The sequence below is a fragment of the Triticum urartu genome, chromosome 1A (assembly GCF_056163025.1).
Source record: "Triticum urartu cultivar PI428250 chromosome 1A, HENAU_Tu73, whole genome shotgun sequence".
In the NCBI taxonomy this organism is placed as follows: Eukaryota; Viridiplantae; Streptophyta; class Magnoliopsida; order Poales; family Poaceae; genus Triticum; species Triticum urartu.
Genome location: NC_141873.1, coordinates 91,565,462 through 91,578,733, shown reverse-complemented (window position 1 = coordinate 91,578,733; position 13,272 = coordinate 91,565,462). Strand labels below are relative to the sequence as shown.

Sequence of the window (13,272 nt, the reverse complement as noted above, 5' to 3'; positions counted from 1 at the left end):
GTTGAATAGATGAATCTGAGATTGTGTGATGCATATCGTATAATCATGCCCACGGATACTTGAGGTGACATTGGAGTATCTAGGTGACATTAGGGTTTTGGTTGATTTGTGTCTTAAGGTGTTATTCTAGTACGAACTCTAGGGCTGTTTGTGACACTTATAGGAATAGCCCAACGGATTGATTGGAAAGAATAACTTTGAGGTGGTTTCGTACCCTACCATAATCTCTTCGTTCGTTCTCCGCTATTAGTGACTTTGGAGTGACTCTTTTTTTTGGGTTTCGCAGTAATTTCAAAAAAATTCCTATGCTCATGCAAGATCATGGTGATGCATAGCAACGAGAGGGGAGAGTATGATCTACGTACCCTTGTAGATCGACAACGCAAGTGTTTGGTTGATGTAGTCGTACGTCTCCACGGCCCGACCGATCAAGCACCGAAACTACGGCACCTCCGAGTTCTAGCACACGTTCAGCTCGATGACAATCCCCGGACTCCGATCCAGCAAAGTGTCGGGGAAGAGTTCCATCAGCACAACGGCGTGGTGACGATCTTGATGTACTACCGTCGCAGGGCTTCGCCTAAGCACCGCTACAATATTATCGAGGACTATGGTGGAAGGGGGCACCGCACACGGCTAAGAATATGATCACGTGGATCAACTTGTGTCTCTAGGGGTGCCCCTGCCTCCGTATATAAAGGTTCAAGGGAGGGGGGCCGGCCAGCCAAGGTGTGGCGCGCCAGGAGGAGTCCTACTCCTTCTGGGAGTAGGACTCCCCCCCCCCCTTTCCTAGTTGGAATAGGATTCGTGGAGGAGGGAAAGAGGAGAGAGAGGAGGAAGGGGGGACGGCCCCCTCTCCTTGTCCAATTCGGACCAAGGGGGGAGGGGCGCGCGGCCCATCTCTGGCCACCTCTCCTCTCTTCCACTAAGGCCCACTAAGGCCCATATACCTCCTGGGGGGTTCCGGTAACCTCCCGGTACTCCGGTAAAATCCCGATTTCACCCGGAACACTTCCGATATCCAAACATAGGCTTCCAATATATCAATCTTTATGTCTCGACCATTTCGAGACTCCTCGTCATGTCCATGATCACATCCGGGACTCCGAACAACCTTCGGTACATCAAAATGCATAAACTCATAATATAACTGTCATCGTAACCTTAAGCGTGCGGACCCTACGGGTTCGAGAACAATGTAGACATGACCGAGACACGTCTCCGGTCAATAACCAATAGCGGAACCTGGATGCTCATATTGGCTCCTACATATTCTACGAAGATCTTTTATCGGTCAGACCGCATAACAACATACGTTGTTCCCTTTGTCATCGGTATGTTACTTGCCCGAGATTCGATCGTCGGTATCCTATACCTAGTTCAATCTCGTTACCGGCAAGTCTCTTTACTCGTTCTGTAATACATCATCCCGCAACTAACTCATTAGTTGCAATTCTTGCAAGGCTTAAGTGATGTGCATTACCGAGAGGGCCCAGAGATACCTCTCTGACAATCGGAGTGACAAATCCTAATCTCGAAATACGCCAACCGAACATGTACCTTTGGAGACACCTGTAGAGCTCCTTTATAATCACCCAGTTACGTTGTGACGTTTGGTAGCACACAAAGTGTTCCTCTGGCAAACGGGAGTTGCATAATCTCATAGTCATAGGAACATGTATAAGTCATGAAGAAAGCAGTAGCAACATACTAAACGATCGGGTGCTAAGCTAATGTAATGGGTCATGTCAATCAGATCATTCAACTAATGATGTGATCCCGTTAATCAAATAACAACTCTTTGTCCATGGTTAGGAAACATAACCATCTTTGATTAACGAGCTAGTCAAGTAGAGGCATACTAGTGACACTGTTTGTCTATGTATTCACACATGTATTATGTTTCCGGTTAATACAATTCTAGCATGAATAATAAACTTTTATCATGATATAAGGAAATAAATAATAACTTTATTATTGCCTCTAGGGCATATTTCCTTCAGTCTCCCACTTGCACTAGAGTCAATAATCTAGATTACACAGTAATGATTCTAACACCCATGGAGCCTTGGTGCTGATCATGTTTTGCTTGTGGAAGAGGCTTAGTCAACGGGTCTGCAACATTCAGATCCGTATGTATCTTGCAAATCTCTATGTCTCCCACCTGGACTAGATCCCGGATGGAATTGAAGCGTCTCTTGATGTGCTTGGTTCTCTTGTGAAATCTGGATTCCTTCGCCAAGGCAATTGCACCAGTATTGTCACAAAAGATTTTCATTGGACCCGATGCACTAGGTATGACACCTAGATCGGATATGAACTCCTTCATCCAGACTCCTTCATTCGCTGCTTCCGAAGCAGCTATGTATTCCGCTTCACACGTAGATCCCGCCAAGACGCTCTGTTTAGAACTGCACCAACTGACAGCTCCACCGTTTAATGTAAACACGTATCCGGTTTGCGATTTAGAATCGTCCAGATCAGTGTCAAAGCTTGCATCAACGTAACCGTTTACGATGAGCTCTTTGTCACCTCCATATACGAGAAACATATCCTTAGTCCTTTTCAGGTACTTCAGGATGTTCTTGACCGCTGTCCAGTGATCCACTCCTGGATTAGTTTGGTACCTCCCTGCTAGACTTATAGCAAGGCACACATCAGGTCTGGTACACAGCATTGCATACATGATAGAGCCTATGGCTGAAGCATAGGAAACATCTTTCATCTTCTCTCTATCTTCTGCAGTGGTCGGGCATTGAGTCCGACTCAACTTCACACCTTGTAACACAGGCAAGAACCCTTTCTTTGCTTGATCCATTTTGAACTTCTTCAAAATCTTGTCAAGGTATGTGCTTTGTGAAAGTCTAATTAAACGTCTTGATCTATCTATATAGATCTTTATGCCTAATATGTAAGCAGCTTCACCAAGGTCTTTCATTGAAAAACTCTTATTCAAGTATCCCTTTATGCTATCCATAAATTCTATATCATTTCCAATCAGTAATATGTCATCCACATATAATATCAGAAATGCTACAGAGCTCCCACTCACTTTCTTGTAAATACAGGCTTCTCCAAAAGTTTGTATAAAACCAAATGCTTTGATCACACTATCAAAGCGTTTATTCCAACCCGAGAGGCTTGCACCAGTCCATAAATGGATCGCTGGAGCTTGCACACTTTGTTAGCTCCCTTTGGATCGACAAAACCTTCTGGTTGCATCATATACAACTCTTCTTTCAGAAATCCATTCAGGAATGCAGTTTTGACATCCATCTGCCAAATTTCATAATCATAAAATGCGGCAATTGCTAACATGATTTGGACAGACTTAAGCATCGCTACAGGTGAGAAGGTCTCATCGTAGTCAATCCCTTGAACTTGCCGAAACCCTTTTGCGACAAGTCGAGCTTTGTAGACAGTAATATTACCGTCGGCGTCAGTCTTCTTCTTAAAGATCCATTTATTCTCAATTGCTTGCCGATCATTGGGCAAGTCAACCAAAGTCCATACTTTGTTCTCATACATGGATCCCATCTCAGATTTCATGGCTTCAAGCCATTTTGCGGAATCTGGGCTCACCATCGCTTCTTCATAGTTCGTAGGTTCATCATGATCTAGTAGCATGACTTCCAGAACAGGATTACCGTACCACTCTGGTGTGGATCTCACTCTGGTTGATCTACGAGGTTCAGTAGTATCTTGTTCTGAAGTTTCATGATCATTATCATTAGCTTCCTCACTAATTGGTGTAGGTGTCACAGAAATAGTTTTCTGTGATGCACTACTTTCCAATAAGGGAGCAGGTACAGTTACCTCGTCAAGTTCTACTTTCCTCCCACTCACTTCTTTCGAGAGAAACTCCTTCTCCAGAAAGTTTCCGAACTTAGTAACAAAAGTCTTGCCTTCGGATCTGTGATAGAAGGTGTATCCAATAGTCTCCTTTGGATATCCTATGAAGACACATTTCTCTGATTTGGGTTCGAGCTTATCAGGTTGAAGCTTTTTCACATAAGCATCGCAGCCCCAAACTTCCAGAAACGACAACTTTGGTTTCTTGCCAAACCATAGTTTATAAGGCGTCGTCTCAACGGATTTTGATGGTGCCCTATTTAACGTGAATGCGGCCGTATCCAAAGCATAACCCCAAAACGATAGCGGTAAATCAGTAAGAGACATCATAGATCGCACCATATCTAGTAAAGTACGATTACGACGTTCGGACACACCATTACGCTATGGTGTTCCGGGTGGCGTGAGTTGCGAAACTATTCCGCATTGTTTTAAATGTACACCAAACTCGTAACTCAAATATTCTCCTCCACGATCAGATCGTAGAAACTTTATTTTCTTGTTATGATGATTTTCAACTTCACTCTGAAATTCTTTGAACTTTTCAAACGTTTCAGACTTATGTTTCATTAAGTAGATATACCCATATCTGCTTAAATCATCTGTGAAGGTGAGAAAATAACGATATCCGCCACGAGCCTCAATATTCATCGGACCACATACATCTGTATGTATAATTTCCAACAAATCTGTTGCTCTCTCCATAGTACCAGAGAACGGCGTTTTAGTCATCTTACCCATGAGGCATGGTTCGCAAGTACCAAGTGATTCATAATCAAGTGGTTCAAAAAGTCCATCAGTATGGACTTTCTTCATGCGCTTTACACCGATATGACCTAAACGCAGTGCCACAAATAAGTTGCACTATCATTATCAACTCTGCATCTTTTGGTTTCAACATTATGAATATATGTGTTACTACTATCGAGATTCAATAAGAATAGACCACTCTTCAGGGGTTCATGACCATAAAAGATATTACTCATATAAAAGAACAACCATTATTCTCTGATTTAAATGAATAACCGTCTCGCATCAAACAAGATCCAGATATAATGTTCATGCTTAACGCTGGCACCAAATAACAATTATTTAGGTCTAATATTAATCCCGAAGGTAGATGTAGAGGTAGCGTGTCGACCGCGATCACATCGACTTTGGAACCGTTTCCCACACGCATCGTCACCTCGTCCTTAGCCAATCTTCGCTTAATCCGTAGTCCCTGTTTCGAGTTGCAAATATTAGCAACAGAACCAGTATCAAATACCCAGGTGCTACTGTGAGCATTAGTAAGGTACACATCAATAACATGTATATCACATATACCTTTGTTCACCTTGCCATCCTTCTTATCCACCAAATACTTGGGGCAGTTCCGCTTCCAGTGATCAGTCTGCTTGTAGTAGAAGCACTCAGTTTCAGACTTAGGTCACACTTGGGTTTCTTCTCTTGAGCAGCAACTTGCTTGCTGTTCTTCTTGAAGTTCCCCTTCTTCTTCCCTTTGCCCTTTTTCTTGAAACTAGTGGTCTTGTTGACCATCAACACTTGATGCTCCTTTTTGATTTCTACCTCCGCAGCTTTCAGCATTGCGAAGAGCTCGGGAATAGTCTTATTCATCCCTTGCATATTATAGTTCATCACGAAGCTCTTGTAGCTTGGTGGCAGTGATTGGAGAATTCTGTCAATGACGCAATCATCTGGAAGATTAACTCCCATTTGAATCAAGTGATTATTATACCCAGACATTTTGAGTATATGCTCACTGACAGAACTGTTCTCCTCCATTTTGCAGCTATAGAACTTATTGGAGACTTCATATCTCTCAATCCAGGCATTTGCTTGAAATATTAACTTCAACTCCTGGAACATCTCATATGCTCCATGACGTTCAAAACGTCGTTGAAGTCCCGGTTCTAAGCCGTAAAGCATGGCACACTGAACTATCGAGTAGTCATCAGCTTTGCTCTGCCAGACGTTCACAACATCTGGTGTTGCTCCAGCAGCAGGCCTGGCACCCAGCGGTGCTTCCAGGACGTAATTCTTCTGTGCAGCAATGAGGATAATCCTCAAGTTACGGACCCAGTCCGTGTAATTGCTACCATCATCTTTCAACTTTGCTTTCTCAAGGAACGCATTAAAATTCAATGGAACAACAGCACGGGCCATTTATCTACAATCATACATAAACAAGCAAGATACTATCAGGTACTAAGTTCATGATAAATTTAGGTTCAGTTAATCATATTACTTAAAGAACTCCCACTTAGATAGACATCCCTCAAATCATCTAAGTGATTACGTGATCCAAATCAACTAAACCATGTCCGATCATCACGTGAGATGGAGTAGTTTCATTGGTGAACATCACTATGTTGATCATAACTACTATATGATTCACGCTCGATCTTTCGGTCTCCGTGTTCCGAGGCCATATCTGTATATGCTTGGCTCGTCAAGTATAACCTGAGTATTCCGCGTGTGCAACTGTTTTGCACCCGTTGTATTTGAACGTAGAGCCTATCACACCCGATCATCACGTGGTGTCTCAGCACGAAGAACTTTCGCAATGGTGCATACTCAGGGCGAACACTTCTTGATAATTTAGTGAGAGATCATCTTATAATGCTACCATCAATCAAAGCAAGATAAGATGCATAAAAGATAAACATCACATGCAATCAATATAAGTGATATGATATGGCCATCATCATCTTGTGCTTGTGATCTCCATCTCCGAAGCACCGTCATGATCACCATCGTCACCGGCACGACACCTTGATCTCCATCGTAGCATCGTTGTTGTCTCGCCAATCTTATGCTTCCACGACTATCGCTGCCGCTTAGTGATAAAGTAAAGCATTACAGCGCGATTGCATTACATACAATAAAGCGACAACCATATGGCTCCTGCCAGTTGCCGATAACTGAGTTACAAAACATGATCATCTCATACAATAAAATTTAGCATCATGTCTTGACCATATCACATCACAACATGCCCTGCAAAAACAAGTTAGACGTCCTCTACTTTGTTGTTGCATATTTTACGTGGCTGCTACGGGCTTAAGCAAGAACCAATCTTACCTACGCATCAAAACCACAACGATAGTTTGTCAAGTTGGTGCTGTTTTAACCTTCGCAAGGACCGGGCGTAGCCACACTCGGTTCAACTAAAGTTGGAGAAACTGTCACCCGCAAGCCACCTATGTGCAAAGCACGTCGGGAGAACCGGTCTCGCGTAAGCGTACGCGTAATGTCGGTCCGGGCCGCTTTGTCCAACAATACCGCCGAACCAAAGTATGACATGCTGGTAAGCAGTATGACTTATATCGCCCACAACTCACTTGTGTTCTACTCGTGCATATAACATCAACATATAAAACCTAGGCTCGGATGCCACTGTTGGGTTTCGCAGTAATTTCAAAAAAATTCCTACGCTCATGCAAGATCATGGTGATGCATAGCAACGAGAGGGGAGAGTATGATCTACGTACCCTTGTAGATCGACAACGGAAGCGTTTGGTTGATGTAGTCATACGTCTCCACGGCCCGACCGATCAAGCACCGAAACTACGGCACCTCCGAGTTCTAGCACACGTTCAGCTCGATGACGATCCCCGGACTCCGATCCAGGAAAGTGTCGGGGAAGAGTTCCATCAGCACGACGGCGTGGTGACGATCTTGATGTACTACCGTCGCAGGGCTTCGCCTAAGCACCGCTACAATATTATCGAGGACTATGGTGGAAGGGGGCACCGCACACGGCTAAGAATATGATCACGTGGATCAACTTGTGTCTCTAGGGGTGCCCCTGCCTCCGTATATAAAGGTTCAAGGGAGGGGGGCCGGCCGGCCAAGGTGTGGCGCGCCAGGAGGAGTCCCCCCTTTCCTAGTTGGAATAGGATTCGTGGAGGGGGGGAAGAGGAGAGAGAGGAGGAAGGGGGGCCGGCCCCCTCTCCTTGTCCAATTCGGACCAAGGGGGGGAGGGGCGCGCGGCCCATCTCTGGCCACCTCTCCTCTCTTCCACTAAGGCCCACTAAGGCCCATATACCTCCCGGGGGTTCCGGTAACCTCCCGGTACTCCGGTAAAATCCCGATTTCACCCGGAACACTTCCGATATCCAAACATAGGCTTCCAATATATCAATCTTTATGTCTCGACCATTTCGAGACTCCTCGTCATGTCCATGATCACATCCGGGACTCCGAACAACCTTCGGTACATCAAAATGCATAAACTCATAATATAACTGTCATCGTAACCTTAAGCGTGCGGACCCTACGGGTTCGAGAACAATGTAGACATGACCGAGACACGTCTCCGGTCAATAACCAATAGCGGAACCTGGATGCTCATATTGGCTCCTACATATTCTACGAAGATCTTTTATCGGTCAGACCGCATAACAACATACGTTGTTCCCTTTGTCATCGGTATGTTACTTGCCCGAGATTCGATCGTCGGTATCCTATACCTAGTTCAATCTCGTTACCGGCAAGTCTCTTTACTCGTTCTGTAATACATCATCCCGCAACTAACTCATTAGTTGCAATGCTTGCAAGGCTTAAGTGATGTGCATTACCGAGAGGGCCCAGAGATACCTCTCCGACAATCGGAGTGACAAATCCTAATCTCGAAATACGCCAACCCAACATGTACCTTTGGAGACACCTGTAGAGCTCCTTTATAATCACCCAGTTACGTTGTGATGTTTGGTAGAACACAAAGTGTTCCTCTGGCAAACGGGAGTTGCATAATCTCATAGTCATAGGAACATGTATAAGTCATGAAGAAAGCAATAGCAACATACTAAACGATCGGGTGCTAAGCTAATGGAATGGGTCATGTCAATCAGATCATTCAACTAATGATGTGATCCCGTTAATCAAATAACAACTCTTTGTCCATGGTTAGGAAACATAACCATCTTTGATTAACGAGCTAGTCAAGTAGAGGCATACTAGTGACACTCTGTTTGTCTATGTATTCACACATGTATTATGTTTCCAGTTAATACAATTCTAGCATGAATAATAAACTTTTATCATGATATAAGGAAATAAATAATAACTTTATTATTGCCTCTAGGGCATATTTCCTTCATTTTTTGCATGTTGAGGGATAGTTATGTGATCCAATTATGTTAGTATTGTTGAGAGGACTTGCACTAGTGAAAGTATGAACCCTAGGCCTTGTTTACCATCATTGCAATACCGTTTACGCTCACTTTTATCATTCGTTACCTTGCTGTTTTTATTATTTCAGATTACAAATACCTTTATCTACTATCCATATACCACTTGTTTCACCATCTCTTCGCTGAACTAGTGCACCTATACAATTTACCATTGTATTGGGTGTGTTGGGGACACAAGAGACTCTTTGTTATTTGGTTGCAGGGTTGCTTGAGAGAGACCATCTTCATCCTACGCCGCCTACGGATTGATAAACCTTAGGTCATCCACTTGAGGAAAATTTGTTACTGTCCTACAAACCTGTGCACTTGCAGGCCCAACAATGTCTACAAGAAGAAGGTTGTGTAGTAGACATCAGCCGCCACCTAGGTCTGCCACTTTCTCTTCCATTCAGGCCCCGCCGTCGCTGGCCTCTAAGGCCTCATTTGGTAGCTAGGGAGAGAAACTCTAGGGTAAGAAAAACACGGGTGTGATTTCCTCGAAGCATAGAAATACACGGGGTATTTCCCCTCCGTCAAGCTTTGTTTGGTAGTAATGTAAGGAAAATCCAGGGCGAGAAACCCCTAGGGGGCAATTTCACGAACACATGGGATCCCCCCTGCCCACCACGGGAGAACTTTCTGCCCCATTTGGCTACAGGGGGACGAACACCTGCCACCAAAACAATTTGAAATTAGGAAGCAAATTCCAGACATCTCTCGTGATGAGGCTAAGTCCGACGGCAGAGGGGTGTGGTCACGCCGGAGGGAGGCGGAATACGTCGCGAGGTAAGCGGAGGAGGTCGCCAGAGAGATGCTCGGTCGCGAGAGAGTCGTGGGTTTCCAGCCTGGCGTCGGGAGGTGTGGATTTGACGCCCAGGGAAATGATGGGAATAGGGCTGACACACCCTGACGGGGGTCACAGCCAAATGCGTCGGTGTCCTACCCGGATCCGATTTGGCCCGTGCGTTCCCTCCCCAGGGAATAGACGGGGATCCCAGGGGATTCGAGGAAACCAAACAAGGCCTAATACCATGTTGAAACAGGGAAGGGTCTCACCTCGCAGATGTTGAAACCAGCAAACTTTTTATTCCGTGGGATTACGAAGGATAAAACCACCAAAAATGATATTTGAAACTTAATACTATGTCATGCCCCTTTACCCTTTAGTCATATACATTGAGAAACATTGTTATTCTCTACATGTAGTTGATAATGTTGCTAATTATATGATTTAAGGCCTCTCCATCTGTTCATACTTGCTGAAAATCATACAAGGTAGTAAACTGCTATTGTATTGTACGTGCTACAACATTGGCAAAGTAACAACTTATATGGAGCTATGGGATGTGCAGAATTGCCTCTGAAATCTCAATCATTTCATTTGTAGGAGACCACTTTAATCCGAGTGGTTGAACCACTCTGTTGCAACAAATAATTAAGTAGCAGATGATCTCAGGAAAGAGTTGTCAAGATACCATTTCAAAGAAGATAATCCCCACAAAGCTATTGCAATCATGTGTGATTGGTTCATTTTATTCTCACAAAGAGTAACTCCTATCTGTAGATGTTTGCATCGCGTGCCACGGATATTCATTTCGGTGGAGAACAGCCCGTCACTGTGCGCGTAAAAAGGAGCAAACCCTGGCCTCTGTGTACACCTTCCCTGGCCGGCAGAAGTACCCTGCTCCGGCGCGCAGTGTGAGTCGTCGGAGCAGACGCAGAGCCCTTCGATGGCGCAACGCTTCCCGACGATGCTTGGGCTCCCACCATTGACCCCGAACACCTGGTCGCTCCACTCGCTGGAGAACAGCCCGTCGGGGTCGTACTTCTCCTTCACCCTGAGGAACTCGCCGGCCTTCGGGTACCTGGCGATGGCGCCGTCGAAGGCGGAGTTGCGGTTCTTGCCCCAGTGCGGGAGGCCGCCGTACTTCCGCAGCGCCATCTGCTCGATCTCGTCCACCACGTCGGCGTGCGCGCGTGGCTTGCCGCCGGCGGAGCGGCTCCTGTAGTAGATCAGGTCGAAGTCGACCGAGTCATCCGCCTTGCCGAGGCAGGCCGAGGACGCCCTGACGTAGCGAATGAGCACGCCCACCCTGCCGTCGAGGCCGGCGCAGAACGCGCCCGGGTCGAGGTCCCGGAGCCGCTGCATGTCGGCGACGAACGCCGGCGCCCTGGACAGCGCGACGCTGAAGGCGGAGTTGTAGAAGAAGGGGCCTCGGACGCGCGGGTCCCACGCGCAGGCGGAGCGGAGGCCGTCCTCCGGGCTGTCGATGCACGACCCGAACGTCTGGATGCGGTGCTGGTACCCCACCACCGGGTACCCCGTGAAGGACACGCCGTCGTTGGTGTAGCCGTATCCCTGCCGCTCGGCGGCCGCCACGTCGGTACGCACCGCCGCGCACCGGGCGGCGTCGGTGCCGTTCTCCTGCAGCCGCTCCTCGGCGGCTCTGGCGGCGACGAGCCCGCGCGTGGGACTGGACCGGAAGAAGAGCAGATCGTTGAGCCCGTCTCCCGGCGACGAGACGTCGACGCGGTCGTCCTGCCGGTACAGGACCTGGCCCTCCTGCGGAAGCCACGTCATGTCGCCGAACTCGTGGAGGCGGCCCCACGCGGCCACCTGCGGTGGCAAGTCGGCGTCGCCGCGCTTCACGAACGTCACCGAACGCTTGAACAGCGGCTGCATCGCCAGGGTGACCTGGGACACGACGCCGAGGACCCCGAGGGAGACCATGGCCGCGTCCAGGGCCGGGTGATCGGCGCCGAGCTCCCTCACGACGGCGAACCCCTGGCTCGCCGGCGCCGGTGTCACGATCCTCATTCCGACCACGTACTCGTGCACGGCGCTCCCCTTGCCCCACAGCGAGCTTCCGTGCGCGCCCGTCGCCAGGAGGCCCCCGATGGTGAGGCCGCGCCAGTAGGGCGAGTGCGGCAGCGACAGCCCCGCCGCGCCGGTGGCCTCGATGAGGTCCCAGTGGACCATGCCGCTCTCCACCGTCATGAGCCGCGCCGCGGCGTCGACGCGCACCGTCCGGTTCAGCCGCACCGTGCTGATGATGGTGCCGTCGCGGCCGCCGGGGCACGCCAGCTTGGGGAGGCTGTGCGAGTGCCTGGTGGCCACCTTGACCTTGTGCTTGGCGGACGCGGCGGACGCCACGGCGGCGAGGAGCTCCTGCTCGGTGCGCGGGTAGGCGACGTTGGCCGCGCGGCAGATGGTGCGGTCCGGAAAGGACCCGTACGTGTTGGTGACGGTGCAGTTGGAGGTGCCGCCGCCGCGTGTGCAGATGACTGGCTCCGGTGGAGGGCTGGAGCTTCCGCCGTGGAGCAGGAACCCTGCCGCCAGGAGGAGAACCGCGAGCAAGCTAGTGCCAGTACCACCTTCCATTGCTACCTCTTGGTCTTGTAATTTGTGGAATGAGTGGCGAATGGACTGGCCACCTTACTCATGCTTCCATCGCAGTACTCAAGCAAACGGCGAAGCTAGGCCTTAAATACGTCCGTCGAACACATACAACTAAAGTGAGCTAGTATTTGGTTTTTGTTAAACAATGTACATACGGTATATCTATAAACCGTATATTGTATGTGTGAGTGTAGATGTTGTACTTCTGTTAGGTTGTTGCGATTGCATCTTATCCTAGCCTATGACTTGGAGATCAATCCGTGACCTAACAGACCTGTAAGCCTTGTAATCTCGCAGCCCTTCGTGGCTATATTAACACGCACACATCCCTGCTGATAGGCATACGCTTCAGCCTCTCTTTCCACATGGTATACAGAGCCTAACCCTTCCAACACATCTAGGTCATGTCTTCTTCCTCCGCTCCCGTTGCCATGGCCTCCCCTTCCCTCGCATCGCTTGGACACACGATCACCGAGAAGCTCACCAGGGAGAACTTCCTGGTGTGGAAGGCGCAAGTCCTGCCGCATATCAAAGCGGCAGGGATGATGGGCTACCTCGATGGCTCAATCAAGGAGCCGAACGCCGCCCTCCTCTCTGAGAAGGAGATCGGTGACGGGAAGAAGGAGATCGTCACCACGCCCAACCCGGAGTACGCCGTCTGGGTAACGCAGGATCAACAGGTTCTCACGTTCCTGATTGCCTCTCTCTCCCGCGATGTTCTCATGCAAGTTTCAAATCACACCACCGCTGCTAGCATCTGGCAAGCCTTGTGCCAGAGTTTTTCTTCGCAGTCCAGGGCACGCACCATCCAGCTCTGCTCAGCCCTGGGGAACACACGCAAGG

At 48.2% G+C, this 13,272-nt stretch overlaps 1 pseudogene; it reads right to left on the bottom strand.

The window, feature by feature from the left end:
• Positions 1 to 10,313: 10,313 nt before the first annotated feature.
• LOC125513873 (putative L-gulonolactone oxidase 4 pseudogene) lies at positions 10,314 to 12,578 on the bottom strand (annotated as a pseudogene).
• Positions 12,579 to 13,272: the final 694 nt, after the last annotated feature.